A 16,229-nucleotide genomic window follows, 5' to 3' on the forward strand; every position below is an offset into this window, starting at 1 on the left:
TTTGGGTTTTATATAGCCATTCATCGAGAAGACTTTTTGATATTTCGGTTTGTAGTTAGGCTATCAAGAGATTTCCTTGGCCTGAATAATTTTAAACTATAAATTTATTCTCAGTTGTGGTCTTTTTCATCATCTCCATTATCGAAACTAATTTTAACATTATTTGTTATAGGTTGTTTGTTACACATAGAATGATACTATGTTGGTAGAATACATCCATTATTAGTTTATAATCCCATGCAACACTGATGCAGATATAACTGTTCAGGACATAGAAAACTATCAGTGGATTTCACAATATGCATCATGTATAATGGACAAAGTTCTACAGAATTAAATAACATGTTTGAGCTTGACCTGCCAGTGCTATCTCGAGAAAATATCAACATACGATATTCCAAAACAGAGGTATTTGTGATAATTTGTCTTTATTGTTATTTGTGTTGCTATGCTGGCATTTTTTTTTTTTTCAGTGATTCACAATAAAGCTGATAGTGTGCATGTGAGCGGTCCTAAAATTAAAAAAAAAAAAAGCACCGTCATGTTTGAAAGTTCCTTTATAATCAGTAATAGACTTTTTTAATACGAAATAAAACTAATGTATAAATCTTGAAAATGACATCTGAAAAGAATGCAGATAGGCTGATGGAAAACGAATGGCATCTAATGTATTTTTCACATTGACTGTGGCAGTGATTTATTATGCTGTCTAAGATGCTAAATATATGTCATAAATCCCCCAACAGAAGTCCATTGTATTCATTCATCTCTTTTTCATGAGCCAACATTTCCTATTTCAATAAACTTTATCGTATGAAAAGAATCATTATTTTTTAAATGCCATTTAAATCCAGTGATTTTATACTTCATATAAAAACTCAATGAGAGCTTTTTTTAAACTTCAGTAGAGTGGGTACCCAACTGAAAATAAATGTTTTCATTCAAGATTTCCTCTTGAATGAGAGAAAAAAAAAAGTACAATGTATGGTAGCTGATTTCAACCTTCATGACACATGCACCTAACAGAAGCCAAAAGAAAATGAAAAATTAGTGTAGAATAGTATACAATATCTGTACATCATAGTTTTAAGTCTAATAATATGTTATTGTCTGTATATATTCTGACAGAATTATAAATTTTACTAACAATTTTATTAGTGACCATACTGCTAATATTTCAACTTGTTTTTCAATATTTCCAGTGAGGATTCTATTAAATAACATAAAAATGAAAACATTAATAAGCACAAAACAGAGTTTAGGGCCATGAATTTATTACTGTAGGTCCTCTTGTCTACTAATGAAAGGAAATAACTTTACATCAGAGAAAATGTAAAATAAGTTTTTGAGCTTAACTGGAGAGTTGTGCATACTGGGGAACTTATTATGTGATCTTTCTTTTTTTTTTTTCCCCTGGGGATAACTTCCTACAAGACAAAAGGAACTAATTATCACTGAATAACTGAATTCAAGGCTGTCCAGTAATGTCTGAACTTGTACTCGAATCTTTTATCCAAGAACATTGCCATCAGAAGTTTACATCATTTGTGCATTGTTGAGTTAAGCATTCTTCCAAAGAAGTCAGCTCAGCTTGTTGTATGACTATTAATGTAATTTATGCTATTATGCATAGTGACAATGTTTATGAAGCTTAAAAGCACTGTTTGTCTTAGAACTCATTTCAGATTTTGTAATGACATCATTTAATTTGGGAATGGTCTGATAACATGAGACATGGGAAAGAAAATGGATGTGGAGCAGAAAGAAATGTACAATAATTAAAAAAATGGAAGCATCACAATAAGATAGATGATTAGAGCAGGAATAGTGCAAAAAAAATTTAAAAAAGTCTTACTACAGAGTTTAGAAAGATAAATTTGAACTTGAATACTGAATTCTAAATTTCATATTAAAAATGTGTTATATTCCAGATTCCAGTATTCTTAACTGAAAACAGATGTAAAAAATTTAATTTTGAAATTAAATAACATCAAAGGTAGAATACTGTTTATGGCTTGATTCTTGAATGCAATAGAAATTTAGGGAGATTCCAGAACTGCAATGAAGTGCTTAGAGATGAGGGCTACCAGCAAAAGACACAAAACAAATTAATTGTGACTGAATGCATACTTTATAAGAATATTTAAAATGTTCAAACGAAAATATTTGTATCACTTCAACCTTGAGTATTTGACTTGGAATATGTTTTTAAAAGTATAACTAGTCTCCCAGAACATTTGTGAGTCTAATTTAACATAATATACTGCTTATCTGTGTTGTGCTTGCATTTACTGTGTTCTGTGGATTAGGAAATAGAGAATAATTTATATGGCATAGTCTCATATGTCAAAATGCTCACAATTGAAAAGGGAGAACAAATTGTGTATATAGAGCAGTACAACTGTATAACTACATTGCTTAATGTCTATTTTATAAGTAAGAAAATAAAATTTAATTACGTAGTGAGATTCATAATTACAATTGAATGACTCCATAGATAAAAGAGTATATAGATACATAGATTTATCTGGTAGAATGTCAATATGCAATAGCTATTTATTGAAGAAAAATTTCAAATAGGTGATTAGATGCCAACAAGGAACATTAATTGATATATAAGCATATTGATATATAAATATATTTTAATTCGATTTATTGGCATAGCTGGTTAATCATATTATGTAAGTTTCAGGTGTACAGTTTTATAATACGTCATCTGTGCATTACACTGCGTGCTCACCACCCAGTCTAGTCTCTTTCTGTGACCATATATTTGACTCCCTTTACCTTCTTCATCCTCCCGTCACCCCCTTTTTCTCTAGTAACCGCCATACTGTTTTCGGTGTCCATGAGTTTGTTTGTTTTGCTTATGTATGTGTTGCTTTCTGTTTTCTATCCCATATATGAGTGAAATCGTATGGTTTTTGTCATTTTTCCATCTTATTTCACTCAACATTATTGTATTTTCGAGATCCGTCCAAGTTGTTGCAAATGGCAATATTTTATCTTTTTTATGGTCATTGGATATATGTACCGTATCTTCTTTATCCAACCGGCTGTCGAAGGACACTTGAGTTGTCTTGGCCACTGTGAATAATGCTTCAATAAACATAAAGGTACATATGTCGTTACAAATAAGTGGTTTTAAATTTCGGGGGTAGATACCCAAAAGAGGGATTGCTGGTTCCTATGGTAGCTCTATTCTCAATTTTTTGAGGAGCCTCTATACTGTTTTCCATAGAGGCTGCACCAATTTACAATCTCACTAGCAGATTACAAGGGTTCCCTTTTTTTCACATTCTTTCCAACACTCGAAATTTCTTGTCTTACTGGTAATAGCCATTCAACAAGTGTGAGATGGTATCTCATTATGGTTTTAATTTGCATTTTCCAAATAACTAGAGAAGTTGAGCATCTTTTCATATGTCTGTTGGCTATTTGTATGTCTTCTTGGGAGAAGTATCTGTTCAAATAGAAATATATTGATATATAAGTAAATATGTATAATTGAAATAGAATATAGAAATACATATATAATAGACAAATGTATGTATAATAGATAAATAGCATTAAATTTACCAAGGTATTGTGTACTCTTCATTATGTGCAATAAAAATTTTATCTTCTAAGTAATGGTGTAACCATAATTAGTATCCCCTTTGAATGTTTTATGCTTAATCTATTTGTATAACATAAAATATTAGAACAGAAAAATAAATTATACTGGGGCCCATGTTTTATATATAGATGAACAGAGATTAAGCAAAGAAAATATTTTTAATAATTTCAAGAGGGATACCTAGTTGCAGAACTCTCACACAATATACTGCTACTTATGTATGTATCTGTATAAGAATGATGGATTTGATGATGATGACGATGATGATGATGATGATAGATAGATAGATAGATAGATAGATAGATAGATAGATAGATGATAGATAGATAGTAGATAGATAGATAAATATAGATAGATAGATGCTAGATACAAGATAGATGATAGATAGAGATAGTAGATAGAAGATAGATAGATGATAGATAGATGATTGATAGATAGATAGATAGATAGATAGATAGATAGATAGATAGATAGATAGATGATAGATAGATAGAGATAGAAGATAGATAGATAGATGATAGATAGATAGAGATAGACAGATATCTATGAATATTTTTCTTCAATTCGAGCCAGAAAAAGGAATCGTAGAATTAGATTATCTGCCCTGGCTTTTCCCACAAGGCTAGACTAAAGGATGACAACAGATTGAGTCTCACAAACTAGATCTTGGCCACCAGAATCAGACTCTGTCAGCTACTGTTCCAGAAAATTATAATCATCCAAGTTTAGATCCTACCTTCATCCAGTTACTGTAGTTAGAAAGCAAGCAACAGTACGGCTTCATTTTGGAATGAAATATTAGATAACATTGGAGGAATCTGACAATGACAGAAAAAAATAGTTATGATTGGTGCTACTACTTTTTGCTTTCCAGAAGAATAAACAGGCGCTAGGTATAAAAATAATTTATTCTCATTAGAGACATATTAACCTAATAGAAAATCCACATTTCAGAAAACCAAAGTCCTTAATCAATGTTTAACTATCAAAATCTACCTGCTTAAAATAATATTCTCTTAATGATACTAAATTTGATTTTCTAACTCTGTCTCTGTGTATTTCCATCAGTTTAGCCTTACTTTCCCTTCTTCCTAATAGATACCAAGTACGTCTAATCTATACTTTGAGATAAATATTATAAAATGAATAGAGCATTGTGGTAGGCTGAATACTGACCCCCAAGGATATCTACGTTCCAATCCCTGGGACCTATGAATATATCACCTGTATGATAAAAGAAAGCCTGCAAATATGATTAACAATCTTGGGATGAGGAGATCATCTAAATGAGCCTAAGGAAGATAGAAGGGTCAGCCAATAGTAAGAGATGTGACAAGAGAGGAAAGAGGCTGGAGAGATATGAGAAAGGGGCATGGAGCAGGGGATGCACATTGGTTGTCGAAGCTGGAAAAGGCAAGAACACATATTCTCTGAAGCCTCCAGAAGGAACCAGCTCTGCTGGCACCTCAAGTTTAGACTTTGGAACTCCAGTATGGTGAGGAAAAACATTTGTGTTGTTTTAAGCCACATAATCTGGGGCTTGTTTGTTTGTTTGTTTTATTTTGTTTTTGTTACAGTATCAGTAGAAAACTATTACAAGTGTTGACAAAAGAGATTCAGGGAGATAGGATTCTCTTCTTGGCTCAATGATTGAAGAACTCACTGGAAAGGAAATTATAATTGAAGAGTTCTTTGAATGGTTTATAAGATTTCATTGGATGGATATCAGTGGGGTTGTGTTCTTCTGTTCCTAAGACTGTAATAGTCAAAGACAGATGTGCGATATGATTTCAAATAATGAGAGATCTAAATCAACTATCACAGGGGGTTTAATACGCTGAGTCAATCAGTGTGTAAATAAATGAATACATAAGAATCTTGTCAAGAAATAAGAGAAGTATCTTGAAAAAGGCAATCGATACCATACTGTGAAGGTCTATGAATATTAGACTGCAGACAGAGATCATCATAAAGCACAAAAATCTCTGAAGATCATGAGAGTAGGATACTAAATATCAAGACCCATTTAATTACCGAAGTCATATGTGTGGGTCTTAGTTTCCTGATTTGTACACTGAGAAGATAGAACTAGATGTTAAGTATGATGTTATTTCATATAAAGTAAAAGAGAATGAAGATAATTTGGACATGAAAGTTTCACTCAGCTAATATTAATTAAAGAATGTGATAGACAGTATTTCTCAAACTTTAATGGGTACATATGGTTTATCTTGATATCTTCTGAATATGTGGGTTCTGAATTAAAGCAGTTGTGAAGTGTGGCTCGGACAATCTTTATTACTATAGAACTCCAAGTTCATGCCAAGAACGATGTTCAAAATACAGATTACCAGGCTTTCCCTCTTTAGTGTCTACTTCATCGCCCACTGTGAAAGCACTGAGCCTGCATTTTTAGTAAGTATTTCAGGAAATTCTTACAGTTCCAAGAAGTTTTGGATCATCACACTATAGCATTTAATTCAGAGTTTTGACCTACTAATTACTAATCAGGCAACATAAAAATAATGAAAAGCATTGAGATGTCTCATCTATTATCAGCATAGACACTAGGCAGTAACTAATCAAACTATATACACGCTAACAAAATTTACTGACCCTGCAACTTTTTGTTTACATTCAGGTCTAAGGAAAAAATTCAGTTAAAGGTAGCAAAAACATGAGAGGAAAACTGTCAGAAACTGCAAGAATAGCACAGCTGGAGCAAATATAGGTCACAACAGCGTTTTTAATGATTTTAAAATTGAGATATTAAACTTTTGATTAAACATTCAGATTCTTTGTGTATTTGTGCACATGTGCATGCATACACACACACACACACACACACACACACACACACACACACCCTCACTTCCACTCACTATTTTCAAAGATTTTAAATTTAGGGACAAAAGCAAAAAACCTGCAACTGACTATACTTTGTATATAGTGCTGAAGAACATATACTCATAGTTACTGATAAACATAAGAAAAAATTACTTTGGAAATAATTAGAATTCCAAAGTGTTCTTCGATATAGCCTGTTAATGGCGGTACCTATTTCCCTTTACTTTGTATTGTAAAGAATGCATAATATCCTATAGTTAACACAAATCTTTAGAATAGATGAGTACTGTTTCATATCTCCAGGCTCATAAGAGCGGACCTAATGTTGAGTGAGCGACTCATCCTTGGTTTAAACGCTGTTTTCTTCTTCCTGGGAATGATGATATGTGTCGCAAGCTTAAGAGGATAAGTTCTTAAAAGTACAGTTTTATTCGTGTCTATTGAAAAGTCGCTCTTTCTTTCTATTAGGAGTTAAAAGCAGAAACCTAAACTGTAGTTTTGTTTGGCCTAGGATTTTTAATCCAGAAGTGGTATTTTATAGATTATACTTTAAAATTATTTTAGGGCTGTATCAGTGTCTCTTGAGTGCTTTACTTACATTAAAGAAAAAAAATAACATAAAAAGCCTCCATAAGAACAGACAATTTCCTTTTCTTATACTTTGGTCTACTTCCAGATGCTTTAATGTCTTATAATATCAGTCCTGCTGTCCAAATCATGTCAGAATCTCAAATGGGCACATGGAGATAAATCATTTAAAGTAACTGTACCAAGAGCTCTTCTCCCTCACACAAAAATCCCTATGCTGCCAAATATTAAACTATTATAGTGACTTCCAGGCAGAGAAAAGCACATTTTTTAGATTTAATTATTCTTCATATTATCCTTGGCAACTTGGTAAGGAACAAGTGTTTTAAGAGCTCTATTCAAACAAGAATCTGTGTCAAAAAGATTAAGTTTACCAGCATTTTTAGCAGACAGAGGTATAACCGCATCTTAAACACCAGGTAATGCCCTGAACTCAATCATTCTGCCTTATAAGAAAAGAAACCAAGAACATAATTTTATACAGAGATATTACAGTGCACTATAAAGCGTCCTCCAAAGAATGATTTTATTTTTGAATAATGAAACACTGTAAGATATTTTTCATGGCACATTATCCCGTATGACAGATAATTATAGATCCCTCTAAACATAACAACAACCTTTCTCCGACAGTGAATAACTTAGGGTTTTTAGCAACTTGAGACTTAAGATGACAGAACAACTAAGGGTAATGAAGCAAGGCCACAGCTGTGATTTTAGAAGTAGCGGCTGTCATTCGTATTAACCAGCATACAGGGACATTCAGTCATTTTAGTGATTTGGACTATGTTCACGATTTTGTCTGTGTTCAGCCCTAATTGTGAAGCAATCTGATTTTTTTTCTTCATTCTTCATGGCCACAGAATGACCTTGTTAGTGTTCTGTGAAATGCTAATGTTAAACAGGAGAACACAAAAGTCTAGCTGTGTCCCCAGACCAGCTTCTAACAACACCCAGGCCATAGTGCCAGGACCTTTTCTAGCTGTCAGGGGCCACACTTGTCTTTTTCAGTTTTTTCAGTGAATAATTACATGTGCGTTCCTAGAATGAATCCCATGTGTTCATGATGTATTATTCTTCTGTATGCTCCACTCTATCTCTTTTGCTAATTTCCTTTTTTAATATTCATTTGTTTCATGAGAAAGTTTAGATGGTAAATTGGTTTTCTTGTAAAATTCTTTTCTAGTGTTGAAAGGCACATTTATACTGATTTCCTAAAATAAGTTGCGAACCATCCCCAATTTGTAGCCTATTAAACAATCATGTAGGTTTATATTTACTTACCAGAAGTGGTATTTTATAGATTATACTTTAAAAATATTTTAGGGCCGTATCAGTGTCTCTTCTTGAGTGCTTTACTTACATTAAAGAAAAAAAAAAAGCATAAAAGCTCCATAAGAACATACAGTTTTCTTTCAAATAGGGAAAATATTCAACAATGAATCTAGCTGGGCTTTTGTTTTACTTTGTGAGAATCTTTTATAATATGCATTGACCTTTTTTTTTTTTTTATAAGATTGTGTCTTTATCTGGTTTTTGTTGTTATTGTTGTTTGCTTTAATTATTTTTTCCCAAGGATTTGTCCATATTATTATCATTGTTAAGTCATTGGTATAATACTTTTTATAATACTTTATAGTGTTTAATATTTGCAAGTTCTGTAGTAGTATCTACTTTTATTACATATTTTGGTAATTAAGTGTTCTCTTTGTTTTTCTAGATCAGCCTTACTATAAGTATATGGTTTTATTTACCTTTAAAAAATAATTGGCTTTGCTGTTTTATTTTTTATTGTATATTTCTTTTTTATGTCTTTCTTCTTTTACTTTTATTATTTTCTTAATTCTCATTTTTTGGTGTTTGATTTGTTCTTTTCTTGATTTCTCAGATGAAAGAATAAATAATTTTCCATTTTGTTGTCCTCGATATGTCTAGTTAATGCTACAAATTTATTTGTGACCTCTTAGCTAGAAAGATACTGAAAATTTAAATCTATAGGCACCAAGTAATTTTAATTTTCTAGTGTATTTAACCCTATATGATTGTGAGGAACATGAAGTTTCTTTTAGTTAACTTTATATGATATGTGTTTGCATAGAATTTTATCATTTTCTGCATATTTAAGATGTGTCTGTAGTAAACAGTATTTATTTGAATTTTCTTTATATTTGTTCTCTATTTTTTTAGTTTGTCATTTATTACAATGGTTAATTTATTCAGATTTAATTTAATTATTACATATTCAATTTTATATAAACCATCCCATTACATTACTTTTTTTCTCTTAAGCTTACTTATTTTCTCTGTTCCATATGCTTTTTTTTTTTTTTTTTTGCATTTTCAATCTAATGATCTTTGTTTTTAGCTTATTTTCTTTCTGTTCTTTAAAATTATTTCTGCATTTTTTGGTTTTCCTAGATATAGCAACATATATCCTTGACTCATTTTATTCTAATATGAATTAGTAAAACCTCCTCCTCAATAATGTTAGGATGGAATAATTATAAATATAGTATACTTAACTCTTTTACCTTCTGCTTCATTTTTGTCTTGCATTTTAATTCTTTATATTTTTAAACCTTAAAAGACAGAACTAGTATTATTACAATCAGTATTCAGTTCATTTATATTTATCAACATAGTTACTCTTTCCATTGCTTTTCATTTATTTGTAAAATTTTGTGTTTTCTGCAATAACCTTATTTTTTTTCCTTCTGGAAAAATTGTTTTAATAAATTTTATAAAACATTATTTGTCTACAGCCATGCCCCCTGAACAAGCCCGATCCCTTCTGATCTCAGAAGCTAAGCAGGGTTGGGCCTGGTTAGTACTTGGATGGGAGACCACCTAGGAAGACCAGGTGCTGTAGGCATAAAAATAAAAAATAAGGATTGTAAACTGACAAAGTCCTTGCAATGTGTGAGGTCAACCAAGGATTGCCTTGGCTTAAAAAAAAAAAAAAAAGAATGTTTTCTGGCAATTAAATATTTATCTTATTTGCGAACATTTTTAATTTGTCTTCAATTTTGAAGGATTGTTTTGAATGGGAGTTTTGCTGAATACTGAGTATAGATAATTAGTTATTTTCATTTATCTCTTTTAAACATTTTACTTATGTAACTTTCTGTGTTTTCATTTCAAAATCAGACCTCATTCTGCTTGTGCTTCCTTTTAGGTCTATATATCTTTCTTCTTATTCACCTCTCTACCCTCTGGCTTCCAATTTCATTTTAGGATTTTTTCTTTGTCTTTGTTTTTGCTTTAACAAGTCAAGGACATATTAAGGTATATCTCATGCTTTTTTCCTTCAGAATTCATCATTGTGTTTTATGTAATTTACTGAGTCTATGAATATCTTTATAAATTTGGGAAATTTCTTAATAACTGCCATCATGTTAATTACTTTGCAATAGTCTCTCTTTTCTTCTAGGCCACCAATTATACATATCTTAGGTCTTTTTCTATTAGTGTCTAGTAGTCTTTTTTTTTTTTTTCATTTAATTCTCTTCGTGTGCTTCAATTTTGTTAAATTTTATCAATGTACTTCCCCATTCAGTAGTCCCTTCTTGTATTTTTCTGTCACCTGCTATTAAAACCCACTAATGATGTGCAAGTTTATATGAGTTATCATTAAGTCCCAGCATTGATATTTGAATAGTTTTTTCAGTAACAGTCTTCTATTAAATTCTTTATCTTTCATTCTATTTTTCTATGTTTATTTTTCTTTTCTTGAAGTTAATAATATCAGAGATTTTACAACTGTTTTTCAGGTAACTTCAATATCTGGATATCTGGATCCCCTGTTGGTCTGCACTCTCCCTTCTCCTCCCTTCCTCTCCCCTCCCCCCCCCTCCCGTCTGTCTGTCTGTCTGTCTCTCTCTCTCTCTCACCTTGATTATCAGATATGTACTTCTGCCTGCCGGTGTTCATATAAATATTTTAAGCATTCTCGGACATTAGATTTTTTTTTTAATGCAATGCTCCAGAGGGCTCATCATGCCCTGTTCCTGTGTGCAATAATAGTCAACATAATTCAATCACACAGGATGTGCTAGATTAAAAAAAAAAAAAAAAGCCCACACATAAAAGCTCTTATTAAGCCCCCTGTTCACCTTGGATCCCAGAGTTGTCCACAATGAGCCTGGAGTATTTGCTAGAGCCTTTTATCTTATATGTCCCTCAGTTCATTGTTATTTCATACTCTTGCAGAAAATCATTGCTGTTTTCGGAAGCTTTTTCTGTATTTCCACCACCACCAACCCCATAGAGCCCCAGTATATGTTAAACGTTCTTAGAGGAAAATGATCATGTGCTTGAGATGCTCAGATCTCCATCAAAAGCTCTCGATCTGACTGTCTCACTACAACTAGCCTCTGACTGTTTTGTACTGAGCTTCCTCAGTGACCCATCCCTGTTCACTACAACTAGCCTCTGACTGTTTTGTACTGAGCCTCCTCAGTCACCCATCCCTGTTCAGAATTAGCAAACATGCCTGGAAGCATAAGCAGTTAGAGGAGGTCAGCTTCTTTCTCTGAGGTTCTTCCTTCTTCAGAATTTTAGCCGCACTAGGTCTTGATAAGCTGTGTTTTGATAAGCAATTTCTATATGTCATCTGGTTTTGCTAGCTTTTTCCAGGTGGGAGCACTTATCTGGTACCCGATATTCCACCCAGAAGCAAAATGCATGTGGTATCTTTTTGTTAAGGAGGGACAATGTGGCAGACTTGAATCGCTGATAGGTAGTTGATAGTACAATATTTTCTACCTGTTTAATAATTCTCACCTCTACTCTCCATTTTTTGATTGAAGCTCAGACTAGTGTAATCCAAGTTCTTCTGGCCATGAAAGTATCACAGACACAGGAATATATTTTTTGATAGGATCATAGCATGATTTTTTTCACTGACTGTTGCAAATTTAATTTTGAGTGAAATAATTCTAATTAGATTAAATTTATAATATAAATAATATATGAATATTAGGGAGAAAATGTAATAATGAAGACAGCAGTGATGATCTCAATGATCATAATTTATTAATATCTAGAATGGTCCAGGTAATGTGCGTATTCCTTTGTTTGGATTATTTTGCTTATTTGGTATAGCATCACTTTAAGGTACATACTGTTATTCACACTTCTAAATGTTGAGACTGATAGATAATTTAATTCCCATAAATATAGAATCACTAAATAGTCTTATTTCAGATAGCACCCAAGCAGTCTAATTTTATGCATTTTTAACATCAGACTGTACCAATAAAAACAGAGGATCACTCTCTAACCAAGGAAAAGAACACTGTTTGGGGTATATTTTTCTACATTTATAGAAGACTTTAATAAGATGCCTGAATTTAGCAATTTTATTCTATGTAAAAACACACAGATGGCTTCCTTTGCGTGCTCTTGAGCAGAAGCTAACTTCAGGGGAAAATGGTAAATGATTGAAGTAACACTCTCACCTCAGGGATAGAAAAGTGCACATTCTAAAGAGGAAGATTCATGGAAAAAAAAAAGGAGTCCAATTTAAATTAAAAGGATACAACTACTTTGAAGAATATTCAAAATTCAACTTTAACTCTTACTAGATAATTACTCAAAATACTCAAAATCTAGGGATTTGAGAAACTTCAGAGCATCCTGACCTTTGTAGTAAACAGCGAGAAATAAACCATTCTACTTTTGATATATGTCAGTCAATATTTTGTGCTTTTGTTCAGGGGTACCATAATTCATGTTACAGAGAGTACATGTCATGCACTGCAAACTTCCAAATATTCACACAGTGTAGGAATGTTTTGCATGCATTTATTTGTCAGACCGATATTCTTTCATAAAATTCTCAACAATTATTTGAAATCTGATGTTATATTTCTGTAAAAATTGTTTGATAGCCTCCTATATTTTCATTTAAAAAGAATTGATTGACACCCAGTCGCAATCTTTTTTCCAAAAATTACTAGTTATGTTGTGATATTCTTTAAAAATACCACTTCCCATCTAAGAATTCTTTTATATTATTATTCTTGAAAAATTATTTTAAATAGCACTTTAAAAAAGGCATCTGAAAGTCACATCCCAGAATGTTTGATAAGATAAAATAATTTTTAAAATAATAATTTGAAACGTAATGCACAATGATCTAAATATGAAGAATACCTCCTTTTTTGTATCAAAAGTTCCCTTCATTTCATTATTCACGAAAGATCTGAATAAATGCAAAGATATCTCATCTTTGACAGAGCGGAGGTCCACCTTTCAGCTCCAGGGCCCTAGATCCTATTAAGAAGGAAATGCAAGCACAGAAAGTTCATTCTTGTCTTATCTTGGAGAGCAGCTTTGCAATTTTTCTGGTACTTTGAATATTCTAAAGGATTATACTGAAGATGGGATTTTCTCAGATGGTTATTTGTACTGTTTTCCTTGGACACACTAATATACAAACCAGAGCAACTTTAGAATATTGGTTTCTCTTATCAGTCAGCATCTCTATTTATGACTTACTGTAATGATTTTTAGAAGTTTTCATTTGTGATAGAAAGGATTTTTCTATCTCTTCTGTGGTAAGCTACCTGCAATTCTCTAGTGTTAGTTAAACTTAGTTTAATGGATTATAAAATAAAATACAATCATTTCTGGGTAAAAAATATTTTCCTATTTCTTTAAAAAACAGTTCTACTGTTTTAGGTCCTCTAGCTATCTGTTGCAATAACAGTCACAGAAAAAATGTTTTGTCCCAAAGAGCAAAACTTACCTTAATATTTACAACAGAAAAAATACAAAAGGTCCCCCAAAAAGCTATAATACTGCAATATTGGTGGTGAGAAAAAAAAATAATTGGTTCCCTTGAAAGCCTTATCAAACCACAAATATTAGCTCACATAAAATAGTCCAATTAGGTCAAGATTCAGAAAAGAAACATTTTCTCAAAGGCATTTTTGTAGTGAAGATAAAGTCAGTAAAATAATAATCTTTACTATTATTAACATTGTAAGCCACAATCACTAAGATCAGAGAATGTTTCTCCTTAAAAGGAAGGCAAAGATACATTTAAGGTTTTTCCCTAAACTTGTCTGTTAAAAATTAGCCTTTTTGTTTTATTACAATTTACTTTTTCCGTTAATCAGCTATGTGATTTTCATTGCATTTTTTTTTAGCATGAGAATGAGTAAAATCTGAGTTTCAGAACCTTCGACACATACAAATGTGGCACTCAAAATTTATTTATTAAAGATGATATTTATCAGAGGTATTCTTTCAGAGAGCCATATAAAATTAACCAAATGCTCCTAGTGTAATAAATGCCATAACATATAGAATTGCTTTTGAAATAGATAAAATAGTTTTTGTGTTTTTAACTTGTTTTGTATTACATGAATTTGAACTGCGTGAAGCTCCTGTTTACTTCTCAACATAGCAGCTGCCTCTAAATCACTTTTCTTGCTTGTTAGCTGTGCAAAAAAGCATCATTCCTGGCAGCAGATACAGGCAGCTGGTCTAAGGATATTAAATCTGATGTATCATACGTGAACTTAACTTTTTTGGATAAAAAGCATATTAAGAACTAGCCATTCTATTTAAAGAGGGAAAGGATCATACTCATTGCTTTAAAGTCTATATGTATGTGTGAATGCATATGTATCATAAATACTAAAGATGAATTTTGTTTTTGTGAAGAATAAAAAGAATGTTATTGAAGTATATAGCTTAGTTTATTTTTAACACTTTTAAAAACTTAATTTTATCAATAATATAGATTTCTCAAGACTCATTGCACAAGTATTGTCCAAGAAAACAGTTATTTCTCACATATTCCTCACATAAAATTTGCAATTTTATGAAAGCTCAGACAGTAGATAAAAAATAAGTTCCCTATGTGCTTGTAAGAGGCAATGAATAAAAACAAGAAAATAAAATAAATTTTTGACATTTTAAAGAATCAGAAAAGCGAGGTTTTCTTAATTATTAAATACAACATATATTCAATAAATACATGATGTTATTTTAACTTTAGGATATTAGCGTAGGTTATTTTTTCCTTCAGTAAACGATATTCTACGAGGTCTTAAAATGATAATTTTAAGTCTTTAAAGATAATACAAACCATTAAAAAAAGAAAATTTTTTTGTTTCATGAATATTTTTTATACAAAAAGAATGATTTAAGTTAAGATGGCTCTTTATACAATACTTATTGCATAATTAGTATTTTAGCCACTGAACATTATCAGGAAGTAACAGAGATGAATATATACAATTATTATAATCAACATTTATTAATTCCTGAGAAATATTATACTTTTAAACTAGGTTAATTAGGTGAATACTATACTTCTAAGCTAGGTTATATTTTAGAAAATAGTTTTATATCATATTATTGATTTGCTCACAAGTGGTTTTTAACTTTCAGAAAATAAAATTTTTCTGTTAATTTTAACTGATTGTTTTCTTCTGTGTAAAATTATAATCATAATAGTTAACAATGTCATAATCTAAACTTGTAACAGTCATTAATATTTTATATATTTTTATTAATTTTTTTTGAGATGCACAGTTTTTTGTCAGACTAGAAATGTCCACGTGTGGAGATAGCATATTTTTATTCAAGTATAACTTCTTATTCTTCTTATATTTAAGTAGACATATCACTACATGTACGTTACAATTCCTTAAGTTTGTTACATTAAAACTACTGTTCTGGGGAAAATCTATTTGCAGCAGTCAATTAAATAAGAAGAATACTTGCCACGTATCTTCAACTTTTGATAATATGAAAAAGAAATTATGGAATTGAAGGCAGTGACTTTTGAGCTTTACTGACACTCATGTAGAACAGAAAATTTAAAGAGCACATTTCTCTGCAGCACATGGATGTATAGAATATATTAATTGAGAGGTCCTCGGTTGGGTATTTAAAATAGATTTTGGCTCTCCATAAGAAATGGTCATTGACAAAATTTCTTTTAAAGAAATTTCTACCCATTCATAACAAAATTACTTGTGTCATCTGGTTTCAAAGATTTTATTTCTAGGTTTTTTTTAATTCAAAAATATTGTTAATTTTAGAAAATAGCATGTGACAAAAGGTAAGGTATAGAATAATTGGAATAAGATATCTGAAGCGTTGAAGGCCTACATTTTATAAGTGATGTTATGATGATTATTGATTTGCATATATT

At 31.3% G+C, this 16,229-nt stretch overlaps 1 pseudogene; it reads left to right on the forward strand.

The window, feature by feature from the left end:
• Positions 1 to 9,808: 9,808 nt before the first annotated feature.
• On the forward strand, positions 9,809 to 9,926 carry LOC111741130 (annotated as a pseudogene).
• The last annotated feature ends 6,303 nt before the right edge of the window (positions 9,927 to 16,229 follow it).

Source organism: Pteropus vampyrus, unplaced genomic scaffold (genome assembly GCF_000151845.1).
Source record: "Pteropus vampyrus isolate Shadow unplaced genomic scaffold, Pvam_2.0 Scaffold73, whole genome shotgun sequence".
Lineage (NCBI taxonomy): Eukaryota > Metazoa > Chordata > Mammalia > Chiroptera > Pteropodidae > Pteropus > Pteropus vampyrus.